General features: G+C 47.0%; 1 protein-coding gene across 2 annotated transcripts in view; it reads left to right on the forward strand.

Moving 5' to 3' along the window:
• Positions 1–391: 391 nt before the first annotated feature.
• The window catches only part of CTIF (cap binding complex dependent translation initiation factor), a 419,064-nt gene continuing 401,808 nt past the window's right edge, over positions 392–17,647 (forward strand). Inside the window, exon 1 of one of the 2 annotated variants that reach the window (XM_075586030.1) lies at positions 392–598. The gene's annotated coding sequence lies outside the window, so the exon portion shown is untranslated. The remainder of the gene's footprint in view (positions 599–17,647) is intronic. The other variant, XM_075586013.1, reaches the window with a different exon arrangement.

A 17,647-nucleotide genomic window follows, 5' to 3' on the forward strand; every position in this document is an offset into this window, starting at 1 on the left:
GGGAGGTGGGCTAAAGCCTGCTATAGAAATCAAAGGATGCTCAGTGTATTAAAACGTGATAAAATGGCATTGCATTTAATTTAAAAAAAAATTGCAGTATTATCTAACTGATTTATTTAAACTGAACTGATTTCTTTAAAAAAAAAAAAAAAAACACACACGTACGATATTTATTGCATGGATGGGGGGAGTGGTGTGTGTGTCACAATGCAATACTCTTCACTCTTCCTCCATCCCTCCCACTCTCTCCTTTGGAAAACGGATGGGCAGCACCATTGCCTCACAACATTCCCTTATCAGGACTACATTTCCCAGCACGCACTGCCTGCAGCCGGTTCCTTTTTGGCTTCCCCACGTGGTGTGTGTGTCTGTATGTGTGTGTGCAGGGGGCGGGGTGAGCACGTCACATTCCTGCATTCTGTATCCCTGTGTCAGGCTCTTTCCTCTGCTAGCAGCACTGACCAGGGAGTCCAGTCTCCTTCCGGGGACTCATGAGACTCACAGCACAGGACCTGACCTAAGGAGGTGGTCCAAGGACTACCAGGCCCACCCCCCAGCAGACAAAAGCCACCCTGGGACCCCAGCATCCGCAGCCAAGGTGAGCAGCAGCTGCAGCATCTATTGCACTTGTTATTATGTTGCCTCTCCTGCGGGCAGCAGATGCTGCAGAGGCAGCAATATCTGGATACAGCATACACAGCATGTAACTTCTTCTTCAGGGCTGCATAGATGGGGAGGGGGTTGGTGGATGACAGGCACTGGTTGGGCAGTGTTGTTCCTCCTTGATCCCTGTATGTGAGTGTATCTCTCTCTCTCTCTCTCTCTGCATGTGGACGTGGCTGTGTCCTTCAGGGATGATCATAGTGGCTCCACCACCCACAAGCGGGGTTTTTTTTTTCTCTTTGTGTCCCTCTGCATGTGATTGATTGTGGTTACTCCTGACACCACAGAGAGGTGGGTGGGGTTGAAATCGCAGGATGGGCTTGTCTGAATGATGACCACTTCCCAGTTATGAGCATGGAAGGTGGGATTCTTAGGCCACTGCCCTTCAGTTCCACAGGATCCTGCAAAGTTATGCAGTGCCTCTGGCACATTATGGGTTAATCATTCCCCCATTCTTCCAATGGCCTCTGTGAATCTGCTGTATGCAGTCACTGGCAGTTGATAATGTCACACAGATTTGTATTCTGTGCTCAGGGCCAGACAATACCTTTTTTTTTGGCACTGTTTGTGCTTTTGTTTTCAAGTGATGAATAATGTATTTATTGGGCATTGTCTCTCCTCCCCCCCCCCCCCCACCATGATTCTGTGATTGTTTTACAGTACAGATGTTGGCAGCTGTGGTCAGAGGAATGTCACCAGGTGCCTTTGACAGTATACAGTACACAGATTAAGAGGGCAATATTTTCAGTGTCACTAGATTTTAGTAATGACCACTTTAACTTCACATTTTATTTCCAGCTGGCTAAATCAGTATTTTCACACATTTTGGGGAGGTTTTTTTTTAAAATTTTTTATATGGAACATATTATTATTATTATTATTATTATTATTATTATTGGGCTATTTGTATTTATTGTATATTTAGTGTATTGCATATACATGGCACATTTTCTTGCCAAAACAATGCTATTGTAACAAGTAAGCTGGCTGTTTAAAATATTTATTGGGCTTTGTGTATCAATATTGTGGTGCATATTTCAGATGTAATGCAGTAATTAATTAGGCAGGTTAAAATTTCATTTTGGATTTTTTTTTTTTCGAAGCAAAGGAAATTGTTTGTTTAAAAGGTAACTAAAACTACTCCTACATAGGCAAACCACAATATGTGTAAATATATGGCAAACATGTAGTACTGATGGATTAAACATGTGTTGCTGGTATTCAAAGTATCATGATCTGGACTTGGTATTATTACAGTGTGGTTACCACAATTACTATCTCCCCGGCAGTAAGGGGTTATTTTAGTGTTTATCTTGTGTCCCATCTGATATGAGAGCAATGCATTTCTTGTCACTCTGCCACTGGAGTGGTATTTTAATAAATATTGATGATGCATTTTACAACACGTATAGCTACACAGTGCAGATATGAGCTTGGCTTGGGATGGGCTTCTATATAAATGTACACTCAGATGAGTGGCCAGTTTCAGTGTAAAATCCTAGGGAAGCTTTTCTTTTATTGGGGCGTGGGTGCGGCTCATGTCGGAGTCCGTCTTGTGCTTGGCCACCCCCGTTCTCCTTCCCTTGGCTACATTTGCCGTTTGATGGACCAGTATCTCGGATGTGTAGAGGTTTCAACAAAGCCCATAGAAGTCGGATTTCTGCTCTGATGGGGCAGGCAGAGTTAGCAGGAGAAAAATGTGTCTAGACCCTGTGAGCCTCTGATATGGAGTGGTAGTAGTGACACAGCACCTGCCAGGGATGTTGCAGCAGAAACATACAGAGGCAATGGGAGGTGTTTATTAACCCCTTGGCTGCCAGAGGGAAATGCATTGCAGTTCCACTTAGTCTGTTGGAAATATTTTTCTCCCCCTTTTAAAATGTGGTTTATAGAAAAAATTGTGCACGCTGATTTTTTAAAATGTTTTATTCATTTCTTTTTTTGCTTTTTTGGTTGATGGTCTTGATCATTGCCGCTTTTAGAATGGCTTCAGTCTCCTCTCCTCACCTATGTATTGGCAGCGGTTGAGGTGCCATTAGAAAATAGTGGTACTGTGCCCCGCCTGAAGCACCGAGAGCAATGCAAGTTGTCCCACTTCCTTTTTACTGTAAGGTTTTGTGGTTTTATTAATACTCCCAGGTACATGCCGGACATGGTACTTTTGAACTTTTAAAGTGGTAATTATTGCCAACAAGTGCTGCGATAATGATATTTCCCTGGTTACAAGCTCTTTATCAGTGCCTAGTGTCATAAAAATACTGAATGCGTTGTGTATTCTGGAGCTCTTGTGTTTGTGTTACCCAGTGCTAAACCTTTTTGGGCCTCCATTTGTTGAGCCATTAAAAATATCCTCATTGGTGAAAGAAACATGACACAATAGTACACAAGGTGCTGACTGCCTTCACACTCTTGCAGTGTGTGTCTGTAGAGTATCAGTTTTTTGGGTTCACTAAGGTCCAGTACCCATGATCCCAGATCTTTTTAATGAATGAATTGGTTTTATCGTGCTCTACTGAATATATCTCTGCGTTAACAACGGAGCACATCCCATTTCTTCACAGCAAAGCATTGTACACGTCACTGCTCTATCCTGGTCCTGAGAACTTAAAAGCATCTTTATAATGCCCCGCTTCGCATGGTCTGGCATGTTCCGTTTCTTGTGCCAATCTACAACACCCAGAAACCAACAGGAAACCCCTTCCTCCCAGTAGTAGTTTGGGTGTATTGGTGTGGATGTATTATAGGTAGGATCCAAAGTTATGGAAGGAGCCAATAATAGTTTGGGGGATGGTTATGAGAAGGTGCAAAGCGGGGCTCTTCAACCCAAGTAGACCACGAAGGGCCTTGACGTGGTCCATGGACTCTCTACTCCTGCTAATTTCATACTAGTTGCTTAGGCAGCTAAGTGCAGTTTTTCACACTGAATTCACGTTTAAGTTAAGGTAAATATATGGTGTGTATATATAAGTCTTTAACTGTATGTAAAATGCCATTGACATAAGCTTGTGGCCCTTCTAATCCTAAAGTTTTTTGATCAGGCCTCTTTGGAGAACTAGTTGAAGAGCCCTGATTGTAGATGTTTGGGCGTGTGTTGTCCCACTCGGTGGTGGGATTAAAAAAAAAAAACGTAACAACCGGTTCTTACCTGGGCGGCGTCTAACAGCATCTCCCGGCATCTATTTCCCTTCTCAAAATGGCCACGTTGCCATGACAACGCGACGCCACGTAGCGTCGTAGCGTCTCATTGCCATAGCAATGGACGTCACGTGATGCGGTTACGTCACGTGGCGTTCCCATTGGCATGGCCTTGCGGCGCCATTTGACGCCGCGCGGCCATATTGAGAGGATTTGCCGGGAAATGGATGCAGGGAGATGCTGTCAGACGCCGCCCGCCACCCGGACAGGTGACTGGAGGTAAGCGAATTAAGCACCGGTTCGGCGAACTTTTGAAATTTTAGTAACGGGTTCGCACGAACAGGCAGAATCCCACCACTGGGCCTGCTCTGTATTAAGCAATGTTGCAAAATGTTGAATTGCAAGCCTTGGTGGTGGTATGGGCTTGTGGAGCATGAAATTGCTTGGTATCATTGACTTTATAAATGTACAGGATATATGTACTACTCACAAATAGTAAAAAGGCAGTTCTGTGTACAATACATGTAGTGAAGCTGTATTGAAACTGGGAATATTTCATATGCTTCAATGCTGTTGTTCACTGAATCCTAAACACTCACATTTTTTAAGCATCTGCGGCCCAGTCACTGCCCATATTTTCGAAGCATGAGCGGAGCAGTGAGAAGAAGCAGATGGCTGATCGGCATCTTGGTGAGCCATGGCGATTTCTTTGGCACAGATTACCTCAAATAATATTTGTTAATAGAAACATTTACCAAAACAGAAAAGATGAATGTATAAGGCCTGGGACATAGTGCCTCTACAGTGCTGAGGCGCGCTGAGGTTCAGGAAAGCGGGTGCTTTCCCTGGCCTTAGACAGCGCGCCGTCAGGGGGCGGGCCGGGGGCGGGCCAGTGATGTCACGGAGCTGGTTCGCCCTCATTGGGCGAACCGCTCACGTGACCGGCCCTGCGCTCCGGCAAGCGCCAAATTTTCAAGACTCGGTGAGACACGCTTCCGCAAGCGTGCGAAAGCGTGCGCGAGCCCCTGCTAAAGCCGCTCTCATTGCGGCTGCAGGGGCTCAGTTCCGAGCAGCAGCGCGCCTCAGCACGGGTCAGCGCATAAGAAAGTACAGCTTTTCGTAAAACGTGTTTTTTTTTTTTTGTTTGTTTTTTTGTGAGCAAGTTAATTTTTAAATATGACTTCTACCCCTAAATCGGCAGTGGAAAGAGTGCCATTAAAAATGAGGGGTGCCAATTTTGGTAGGGGCTTGTCCTGTTCAAGAAGCAAATCTTTTGGGGCCTATTCCGGTGTAAGCTGTTTTATTTCTATGCTGTGCATTTCTGCTGAAAGAACATGTTTGTTTTCCCGCTCACACGATCTCTCGCTGCCGATACACTATGTACAGGTTTTACAAGCTCTGCGGGGGGAAACAACAGGATTGTGCGGCAATTTTGTCTTTATGGCGCATTTGCATCTCATTACCCAGAATCCCTGGCTGCTTTGGAAGCATTGTATGCTAAGCGATAATGGGGCGGGAGGGGGGGAAGCAGGTCTGCAGACCTGTCGGAAAAATGTGAATGTGCTCGCAAGTGATATTTATATTTACTGTAGGGTGGAGAGTTTTTATCTACCTTTTACTCACCGTGACTTGTTTTGCATCTGGTTGCAGCTACTAGCAGCTGCACATTACAAAGCCAGTATAACCACAGTCGCACTGAGACCCAGTGTAGATAGATTTTTGGGGTTAAAAATTCAGCTTCACTGAAGTTTACATTTTTAAGAGTTAATTTTGAATGTTCTGTGAAACTGATGCGAACCCAAAAGTTGGGAACGGCGGTCTGCGAATAGTTACTGGCTGTGCACTTTATTTATTTATTTTTAATCCCAGCAGTGCTCACAAGCTGTGTAATGCGGCAGGCATAAACTCATAGGGGTCCATGTTAAGATGGACAAGAAGTAAAATGTGACCCTGTGACTGCTCATTTGCATGTCATTACCCAGAATCCCCGGCGGCAGTGGAAGCATTGCATGCTAAGAGATGATGGGGGAAAGGCAGGTTGTGAACCTATCTGAGACGTGTGACTGTGCATCACAAGCGGTATTTTTATTTGCTTTTTTAAAAAGCGAAACATGGGTAGAGTACAGGATGGGATGCTGCCATCCTAGCATTCAACATCATCCCAATTACAGTATTCTGGGATAGTAGAGCGTTTGTAAATATTTGTCATATGCTGAGGCAGTTAGAAGGGACACTGTACAAAAACGACTGTAATATGCCAATGCGTATGTGGGCTGGTTCTACGTGATTTTGTTTTTTAGCTTTTAAAGGTAAACTTTTCTGTATGGAACACTGGCAGTATTCAGGTCTACTCCTTATTATAATGCAGAGCATGTTCATCCTTCTGTGAGGCAAAAACAGAGGAACTCCCCACTGTGTGTTTTTACTTCAACTTGTAGGGATATTTCCAAGGGTTTTGTTTTTAAAAATAAAGGAAAATGTCCTGGCAAAGTTCAGACACCTGGTGACCGGGAAACAATCCACTTCTTTGCCACTCTCCCGGCCGTTTCTGAACCCTTATGTGATTGAGATCGTACCACGGTGCTCCAGAGGGGGAAATTAATATTTAATGTCTACAGATATGAATGTGTTTCTGAAGAGTGATGTTGTTTCCAACTGCCCACTGCAGCCTTGTTGCGATATTCTGTAACCCTCTGGTGGTATAACTGAGGAAGATGTGACCTGGATCCCAATTTTGGCAGGTACCGCAACCCTCTCTAATAACGAGTCTGGGATCAGATGTGTTGAAAGGAACCCCAACCCTCTCTAATAGCGCGTCTGGGATCGGATGCATTGTAAATTCTTCTGTATTTGGTACAATTTTCAAATGACCTGAAAATTGCAGGGAACCCTTTAGGGATGTCCTAGGAACCCCAGTTCAAAAACACTACAATTGACAGTCCTAAAACTCTTGCTTTACCTCTGATCCCATACACGTTATTCTTGTTCCTCCCTATAATCATCACCCCCTGTGTTATCTTTCTAGAGATGCTTACAGACATATTTTTTGCACTGCAATTTGCTTGGATTTCGAGACCATTTTATAGAGGCAGTCCAAGCAGCACTTTACACAAATGTTTTACCTTTATTGACAACTAGTTACCTAAGATGCCGATCGATTAGTTTCCCGTGATTGATCAGCAAAATCCTGCTTCCCAGGGTTCACTAAATGGCCACCTTTCGGTTTCAATCAATCCTTTAGTCAGTGTAACTTTGTAGCTACAATGTATTCTTTACATTACAAAGTTAACTATTGTTACAGTTTGCAGCTCAAACTGCTCAGAGTATTGGCAACAGATGATCACAAACAGGAGTGTTGCACATACATTGCACTGCTTTGGAGGTGGTCTTAACCCTGCTATAGAAAGCAAAGAATGCTCCGTATATTACAACTCCATAAAAATGACATTGAGAATGGAATAATAGGAAAAAAAGGTAGTACGTATTTAAGTAATAATCCCTGAAGAACAGGGCATTACTGGCCAATAATGCCCTGGCTGGAAGAGTTGAAGGCCCGAGGCGAAGCCGAGGGACTTTAACCCAGCCAGGGCATTATTGGCCAGTAATGCCCTGTTCTGAGGGGATTATTACTATTATAGGCTAAATGTAGGCTTATTTCATAAATAATAGACACTTTTGTATAGTTAAATAGATTTTGTTATTAAAATAAAATGGTAAATACATGAAACCACCTCTATATACTCTTACACTGCAGATATCTATATCCACACACTGCCGCCCCCTCTGTGTACACACACACACACACACACACACAGCAGTTCACACACAAACTGGTGCTACACACACACACACACACACACACACAAAACAGCACACCACACACAACACAGTGCCTCTACACACACACTGGAGCTCTAGACACACAACACAGCACCTCCTCTACACTCACTACACAGCACCTCTACACACAAAGCAGCAGCTCTACACACACACACAAACTCTGCTGCTACACACACATGCTACACCCATAAACACTGCTACTGACACACACACACTGGAGCTCTATACACACACACCCACACACACACACCAGCTCTACACTCACACAAACTGCCGCTACACATACAACAGCACAATACACACACACTGCAGCCACAAAAAAAAATGCAGCCAATTACTTAACTTTGCACTCTCCCCCCAGCCCTACACACAACACAGCACCTCTACACCCCCCTCCCCCCCCCCCACACACACACAACACACAACACTCTACCTCTATTCACAACACACTTCTTTGCGGTCTCTCTCTCCTCCCCCCCTCCTCCATCCCCCCCCTCCTCCATCCCCTCCCTTCCCCTCCTCCCCTCCTCTCCCCCCCTCCTCCCCCCCCCTTCTTCCCTCCCTCCTCCCCCCCCCTTCTTCCCCGTCCTCCCCACCCCCTTCTCCCCCTCCTCCCCTTTCTACATGTAGCATTGTGTTTTTTTTTTTTTGTTTTTTTAAACAACTCTGAATTAAATTAAAAATGTATTATTTTGTTTCTATAGCAACCACGTACAAAGTCACATCCCCATCCTCTTCTGAAACAGGCTCTGGCACACCCCTTTTTGAGCCCTGCTCTCTCTAGCAGTGCACCAATTGTATCTAGTGACTGCCTGGTCACATGATCTTCCCCACAGAACTTTGCATCTTTGGTCCTCTTCTGCTGCACTGACAGCCATTTAGTGAACCCCCGAACCGAATCTTCGCTGATTTGATCACAGGAGAACGGATTGATCAGCAACTTAACTAACTACTTATCATTGTGTGGATTGTATTGATGCACATATTTTGGGTGGGGGGAGGGGGAGGGGAAATGGCAGCTTGGACTCCTGCTTTAAAGTGGCAATCTTGGCTGGTCATTTTTTCTTTATAATTGCATTTTTTTTTAAATGTTATCTTATTTGAACTGTAGGGGACTCCCAAGCTCATCTGCGGTCCCCTGATTTCCGGAGACCACCCGCGTTCCAGAGATATTTGTTTTTTTTCCCTTAATGGGCTTGACACAACTTCAAACTTGGCCATGGAAGCTCGCTGAGGTTCTAACTCCGAAAAGAAATGGGTCAAGAAGAACGTGGTCCCCATATTTAAAAGGCTTAGATGTATTTATTTTTGTTCAAATAAAACGGTGACATTACTTGTCACAGGGCTCTCCGTGTACAAGTACATCTTTCTGGAGTGGTAGAACATACAAAAAACCCGTAGCAGCCACGGTGGACCGCATGGAAAGATTTCTTAGAGGGTAAAAGCTAGAAGAAAAACCTGTCGACCCAGTGTGAATTTTCCAAGCTTTGCTCTCGGACTAATCAGCAGAGCATTATAATCTCTGCAGCCCTCTGTTAGATACTGTATGAGACCCTAGCTAGTCCCCTAGGAAATCAGTATATAGTATTTTTGAGCGCCTTGATGCTGGTTGAGTTTAAATGAGCATTTATGAAATAAACATTGTACAGCAAATACCACAAGCCTGCCTTTCCCCATTATCTCTTAGGCTTAGGACCCGCTGCGGTCAGCGGCACGCACAGCCGCGGGCCACCAGCTCCTTTCCTGCAGTCTGGAGGTCCCCGCTGGCTCCTTCCGACGTCGCAAACTGCGTGCTGTGACGCGTCAGCCGGCCGATGCTGCAAGCTTCTGGTGATCAGAAGCGCTGACGCGTCACGTGGTGCGGCAGTCAGCCAATGAGGAGGGGAGGGAGGCGGCTACCCTCTCCCCGTGTTTGCTGAGGGGTTGACGGGGCACAGATCCGCTCACTGTCTCTCCCCGGCTATGGTTTGTGGGGAGCTGCAGAGACGGAGGGGGGGTGGGCTGTGATATCTGCGGGACCGCACAGCCTGGAGAGGGACATTACCCCCTGTCATGGCCGCGCCCCCCCCAACCCGTCTTGGCCATGCCCCCCCACGCTGAAAAAAGTCAGCTGCAGATTGCGGTGCAGTGACTTGCACTCTCCGCCGGCAAGCAAGGCGGCCGTGCGGACGCGTGCAGCGCGGCCCTCAGCCTTGGTTTACAATGCTTCCACTGCAGCTAGGGATTCTGGGATATGACATGCAAATGAGCACTTTGCTTCTAATCCGTTTTAACATGGAACCCTTTAAGCTAATGCCTTCTGTGTTACACTGCTTTTTCAGCACAACCTGGGTTAAATAAGTGAATTAATTGAATTTCAGAATAAACATTACAATTGTTGTATGGATGAGTGATATAATTTAGGGATCTTCTGCTCCACTATCCTCATGTTAAATCTGCAGTATTTATGTCACATTTCCGATATCCCTATTCCCTTCTCACCCAGTGTGGGGATTTAATATTGTACATAGGTGAGTACCGGCAGATTGCATCTGCATTTTCAATACCTCTATCTGTTGCTTGATCTTCACATTGGACATAAAGACAGCAGGTTTTGACATGTTGACAAGATGATACGTCGAAATACCAGTTACATTTTGCAGTTCAAATTCACAGCATCCTACTAATATTTCTGGTGCTCGCTTTAAACCACGTCCTGACCTTTTTGTTTCTTGAAGTCCTGTTTGTGTTCCTGTCGTCTGTCAGTTTCCTGACACGTGTAGGTATTTAGGCAGGTCTGATAATATCTGTGCACGGCTGCTGTCCTGGGTTCCTTATATACTTAGATTGTAAGCTCTCCGGGGCAGGGATTTCCTTTCCTATTTTCTGATTTTTGTTTGTTGCCCTTAGTGCAGCATGGGAAATTATAATACAATGTCTGTTTTTGTAAAGCTCTGAGTACATGGGGGAGGCTACCTAAATAGTGATATACCGACATATACGGTGCAAAGACTTCTACAAAACTAGAAAAGAGGAACAGATTTCCCAGTTCTTTACTTCCTGTTTTAAACTGTATAATCTGAAGATGAGAAGAGTGTACCAATTAGATTGTAAGCTCTTCGGGGCAGGGACTCCTTTTCTGAAACGTTACTATTGTGTCTGAAAGCGCTTCTTCCCATCATGTGTGATTTGTATTATTTGCTATTGATATGTTTTATTATGTGTATTACTGCTGCGAAGCGCTATGTACATTAATGGAGCTATATACATAAAGATTTCATGCATGCATACACAGGGTTGATCCCAAGGTGCTTCCAATGTACCGTATGAAGCTCTGGACACTGGGAGATGCAGTGATTGGAAAGGAAATGGCATTGAGACTTGACCTATGATCCAACTTCTATTACGGGATTATTTCCCATATCATTGTTCCATGCACTGGGCATTACGAGGGACCATGCCATTTGGAGGTAATTAATCACGCGCAGAAGAAATGATCAGTTATTAAGGTGTCTTGCCGTGGAGAGCATGAACACATTTTCTGGGAGTCTTTGTGCAAAGTGTAGTGACGGATTCTAAGGCTAAGGCCCCGCTACATGCGCCCGCACAGTCGCCTTGCTTGCTGGCGGCGAGTGCAAGTTACTGCACCGCGATCTGCGGTCTGCAGTGATTTTTTTTCCGGCGCGGGGGGGGCGTGGCCAAAATGGGTGGGGGGGCGCGGCACACACAGGCACTCGCGCGCGCACACACAGGCACTCGCGCGCGCGCACACACAGGCACTCGCGCGCGCACACACCCAGGCACTCGCGCGCGCACACACCCAGGCACTCGCACTCGCGCGCGCACACACCCAGGCACTCGCGCGCGCACACACCCAGGCACTCGCTCGCGCGCGCACACACCCAGGCACTCGCTCGCGCGCGCGCACACCCAGGCACTCGCTCGCGCGCGCGCACACCCAGGCACTCGCTCGCGCGCGCGCACACCCAGGCACTCGCTCGCGCGCGCGCACACCCAGGCACTCGCTCGCGCGCGCGCACACCCAGGCACTCGCTCGCGCGCACACCCAGGCACTCGCTCGCGCGCGCGCACACCGAGGCACTCGCGCGCGCACACCCAGGCACTCGCGCGCGCACACCCAGGCACTCGCGCGCGCACACCTAGGCACTCGCGCGCGCACACCCAGGCACTCGCGCGCGCACACCCAGGCACTCGCGCGCGCACACCCAGGCACTTGCGCGCGCGCGCACACACACCCAGGCACTCGCGCGCACGCACACACACCCAGGCACTCGCGCGCACGCACACACACCCAGGCACTCGCGCACACACCCAGGCACTCGCGCGCACGCACACACACCCAGGCACTCGCGCGCACGCACACACACCCAGGCACTCGCGCACACACCCAGGCACTCGCGCGCACGCACACACACCCAGGCACTCGCGCGCACACCCAGGCACTCGCGCGCACGCGCACACACCCAGGCACTCGCGCGCACACACACACAGGGCATAGAGCGCCACGTGACTGTCAGGTCACGTGCACAATTCAGCCAATGAGGGCGAACTGCTCACGTGACATCACAGCCACAGCTCCCCATCGCGCAATCCTACAGCCTATGGATCGCTTCGCGTACAGGCGCGCGGAACGCAATGCGCTCCGTCGCGTGCGCCTGTATTGTATCCGAGGCTTTATGCTGAAATACTCGAGAGACAATTTCTTGTAAGCTTAACATTACCTCTGGTACCTCCTATAGAAATAATGAAGCCATGGCCTACTCTCTCAAATACTCCTTTTGATGGGTTTTTTTTTTGTTTGTTTTTTTTTTTTGGTTTTTTTAAATCCAAACTATAAAGTGATGAAAAAGGGATGTGTGTTGTTTTTCTGTCAGCCCCCAAAATGACATATGTTTGATGTCTTTGGGTTCAGCGTGCCCTCTTGTGACTGTTTGGGGGGTATAGGAGATATCTTTGCTTACTGAGAAACACCCTTATATCTCCAGCCTAGAGTTGGTTAATAAGCCAATATGATAGTATTTATTTTGTGTCAGTGTTTTTATTTATTTATTTATTTTTAAATTTCATTTAACATTTTTCAAATACAAATATTTAGATAACAATATTTAGTGGGACCGATAGAGGGGGTAGGGAGATGGAGGTATAGGGGTGCGATATTGAAATTTTTTATGATCGCTGTCGGCCATGTAAGTTATTGACATTTTAGGGACTCTTAATGAGGCAGCAGTGGAGCAATTCTATGAAATAGATGTTTATTGTGAGCGCAATATCTATCTCAATATCATTATCATAGGAATTTTTTGTTATTGCCTAAATATCCTATTTTTCTTTAAGCATCTGATCTCCGTTCTGTTCTGGTGACGTATGGCAGTGGGAGGAATGACATTATTTTAATGAAAGGACCTGATCCTGATGAAGGTGCTATGTGAGCGCTGAAACAACGGCGTTATTTGGAGTTGCCCATTGATTGGCTGAACATTATAACTCTATTAACAAAACACCCATTGGACTCGCTATGTTGCGGAATGATTGTGTGTCCTGAATCTGCATAGCCCTTTCCCAAGAGAGCCATTGATCAGTTACCGGCTAACCAGTCAGTGAAGAAGTCTTTGTCCGTCCTGGTTGGCTTGCCGGCAGTTTATAGGCAGCATACCATTGGACAGAGTTCCGGGGGGTTCCGGGGGGTTAAAGCTGTCACGCCATGTGATCCACCAATTGAGACCAGTGTGGACTGCCCTGGAGACAACCTGGTTGAAATAATGTGAAAGGCCTTTAATACACTGTCTTTTTTTTTTTTTTGGCGATATCTGCATGTATATTTTAGTTCATCATTAGTATGTAAAATTGCCACCTTTTCTTTTTATTAATAGATTGTCCTGGTTTGGATTCTGTATGATTTGTGTGAGCCATGTATATAATGCAATCACATTGCTTCACGTGCTCTGCATACCATGTTGGGTGGGATAGGAATCCTATTCTTAGTTTGCATTAATCCGATAGCGTCATCTCTACCCTGCAATTACAGTGTATTTGTCCTATTAAGTAACCTGTTCTGCTCAGCGACTGTTCCTTGTAGCCGAGTTGCTGTTTGCTTCTGCGTGGCCTTATTTCAGATCAAACAGGTTCTACTGAAGAATGACGAAAGGAAATATTCACTCCATATCCTTTACAGCTTAAGCCCTTTACGTTTGTGTAGGATTTTTTTTGTCTGTATAAAATCAGGCTCATTCTGATAAACAAGTTAAAGCTTTGCCTAGAGTGGACTATAGTATTATATTATTAAATATACATGAGTATGTATTTGTGGACCACTTAGGATTTTCACAGGGATAGGCCTGTGGTCTTGCTGACATGAAGCTGTATTGTTTTGAAGCTACGAGCTAAATAAAAGCCGATGTTTATTTCCCCCAAATTTGTCTCCCTGGTTTTACCTCTGCACTTGTCTCCTACACTCTCTTTTGCTTAATGCTGCATAATAACCCGCATTTACTGCTTAGCTCTTAATTCTACTCAACCTGCTGCATATATGTGCAGTACATTAACCTCTCACATTGCTTCGTGTAAGGCCCGGGCCATAGAGGGGGGGAGCCGTGCTGAGGCGAGCGGACGCTGAGGCTCGCCTGCAGAAGCTGGGCGATTTCATGCCCATACAGGCGAGCCAGCGTCCGCGATCGGAGGTGGGGGGAGACTGTAGGGAGGCGGGGCAGTGACGTCGCTGGGCCAATCGCCCGCGACGCACTGACGTCGACGTCACGGCGCCGACGTCACGGCGCCGTGACGTTGACGCAGCCCCACTCTCATTGGAGGGTTTCAGCCGACAGCGCGCTGAAAAACAGCTTGGCGCTCGGCTGAAACCTCCAACTCCTCCGCACGCCTGCGGACGCTCGCGTGAGCCCCCTCTCAAGGCATCCTCATTGAGGATGCAGGGGCTCAGCGTGGAGCGTCCGCACGCCTCAGCACGGCCTGTCCATCTATGGACACGGCCTAAAGGAGCGTTGGCTACATACAGAGTTTTTGGCCAAAATGTCTGGAGAGCTTCTTTTATTGTTGACATACAGTGAGATCACACCTCAACAGCACCCCCAGAGAAGCTCTAACGTTTGGGATTACTCTGTATTGGGTGAGTTTACCATAATTGTAGGTATTGGTGTGTAGGATGCATCATCGCAGTCTGCCATCTGCCAACGGTTGGCTAATTATGGTCACTTCCAGGCTTATGTCTAGTCAATATTGAAATAGTTTTATTATTGCAAGATTGCTCAGTCAGCCAAGGTTTTAGGGACAGCTGGTAACATGCAGTTTAAAACACAGCGGCTTCAAAAAGAAGGCAGAGCTGCAAATGTAAATGGGATCTTATACGCCTCATCAATGGTCAAACTAGCAAAAAAACTAAATCTGTTAATTTGGGAATGAGACATTGAGTGGAGCAGAATCCAATGAAAGAACTACATCCTTCTGTACATCAATTAGGATTTTAGAGACATCCTATGAAATACTATACGACTGGTACTATAATGGTGTGAGGTTGAGTCTCTTTTTTCCCCCGGGGTCCTCTGATTCCTGCTGGATGTACTGGGAAGGGCGAGGTCCTACTGTATGTAACACCTACGGTGGAAATGCCCTCTAATTGGACTTTTTCTAGGGAGAGGTGTTGGGGAAGATCCACTCCATTACGAGGATAGAGGTCACGTGGGATCCTGGATAAGGCCCGGGCCATAGAGGGGGGGAGCCGTGCTGAGGCGAGCGGACGCTGAGGCTCGCCTGCAGAAGCTGGGCGATTTCATGCCCATACAGGCGAGCCAGCGTCCGCGATCGGAGGTGGGGGGAGACTGTAGGGAGGCGGGGCAGTGACGTCGCTGGGCCAATCGCCCGCGACGCACTGACGTCGACGTCACGGCGCCGACGTCACGGCGCCGTGACGTTGACGCAGCCCCACTCTCATTGGAGGGTTTCAGCCGACAGCGCGCTGAAAAACAGCTTGGCGCTCGGCTGAAACCTCCAACTCCTCCGCACGCCTGCGGACGCTCGCGTGAGCCCCCTCTCAAGGCATCCTCATTGAGGATGCAGGGGCTCAGCGCGGAGCGTACGCACGCCTCAGCATGGCCTGTCCATCTATGGACACGGCCTAACTCATCTAATTGGAGATCAGATCGCTTTCATTTGAAGAGATCCCTAGTATTGCACCTGCAGAACGCAGCCAAAAGTGCGATTGCCTTATTCTGGAAACAATCCAGGGCTCTCTCTGCCGACACGTGGCTACCTAAATGATGGAACAACTTTGAGATGGAAAAAATTACACATGATACAAAATTCTTCAACCAATGTGGTCTCCTTTGAGCACATTTCACGCTGAGGCTGTTGCCTGTTAGGCGCCAGATACCACCTCTTCACTGTACAGAAGAGCAGCTCCTTGACTTTCTTGACCCAAAACCACCACTCGAGTGATAATCACCTTTTTATGAGTTGGTGCACTTGATTGAGGTTAAAATGTTGGTGGATAGTCTAAGCTCATAAAGATACTCGGTTTTCTGCTCTCCTTGACCCCAATCCCTCGATTGTCTCCAGATTATTATAATTAATGTTTTTATTTTTATACCCCTACTTTCTTCCCATAGACTAAGCTCTATTGTAAATGTGAAGCATCTGCGTTTATTGTGATTAACAGAAAATATACTTCTATGTTTGCATATTTTTCTCGCAAACTGTTTTCATATTAAACAAAACAAAAGCCTTCCCCAGAGTCTATTGCAGTCTAAAAGTTACTATAGAAACCTCAGAAACTAGAATTGGAAAATCATGTTTTTTTTAACACTAGATAAACATTACAAACAAAAAAAGTGCAGGGCAGGTGGGGGGCGGGGATGGAGTTAGGGGGCTAGGGGCAGCAGTGGGTATAATTATGAGTAAGAGGCAGAAGTTGTGGAATACAAAAGTGCCCACCCTGCAAAGAAGGTTGTTTCTGTATTTAGAGTGGATGGTATTGAGATCATTCCACTGAAATCATCAGCAGTGATCAATCAGAAACCACACAGTGTTATCATGTGGGGTGTGTCTTAGAAGATATCCTCTTCTAAGGAAAATAACAGGAACCCACAAGGTATCTGTGTCATCCCATAGTTCTCTAAAACAGGGGTGGACAATCCCCCTTTTTTTCCCCCTGCGATCCCTGCCTGCTCTCCTCCCCTGCTCGCGCTCCCCGTCCCCCCCTGCTCGGCTCTGGCGTAAAATCACACAGCGAGGTCATGGGATGTCATGTTGCCAGGGCAACACGACATCACGTGACCCCCGCCGCGTCATTTGATGCCGGGTTACCGTGTTGCGTTGCTGGAAGCCAAGGTAAGTTAGTTACAGAGACCTCGCACTGTCCCCGGCATTTAAATTTAAAGGCCTCGGAGGAGAGCGTGGGACCTCTGTAACCACCACACTCATCCCCCCTGAAAATCTCACCCACCCTGCTCTAAAATCTGTTTTATTTACCTCCCTTGATATATTTTCTACATGTAACGGGTATTCCCCCACCCAATCGCAGATATTGTGTAGGTGCAAGGAACATATATTGTTACTCAGGTGTGGTGCGTTACCTGTTGGCTCACAGGAGGGCTGAGCTTCCGCCACGGGGAACCTGGGGCAATTATACTAGGGTACTCACTTACAACGATGCAGCGCCTCCACCTGCGATGGCTCCCACCAGAGGGGGAGTTGTTCCTCGCAGGACAATCACAAATAACCACATACACAGTGGGTATAATAACTAATGGCTTTACTAACATGCAGGGAGAATATCATCACCTCAATCATAACCTGTGTCCCTCTCACGAGGAGACACTAACAGTGACGTCTCGCAGGACGATTCCCCAACACTAGGTGATCCCACCCAGTGTCCCAAGAACCCCACCCAATGTCCCGTACTCCTACAGAGATAGTCAATGGGTGACTGCGCAGTCACTATTAAACTAAGGGCCCGTTGGTGCACTTGTGTAGTAGATAGTACCTGCCGAGCACTCCCGCA

Source organism: Ascaphus truei, chromosome 1 (assembly GCF_040206685.1).
Source record: "Ascaphus truei isolate aAscTru1 chromosome 1, aAscTru1.hap1, whole genome shotgun sequence".
Lineage (NCBI taxonomy): Eukaryota > Metazoa > Chordata > Amphibia > Anura > Ascaphidae > Ascaphus > Ascaphus truei.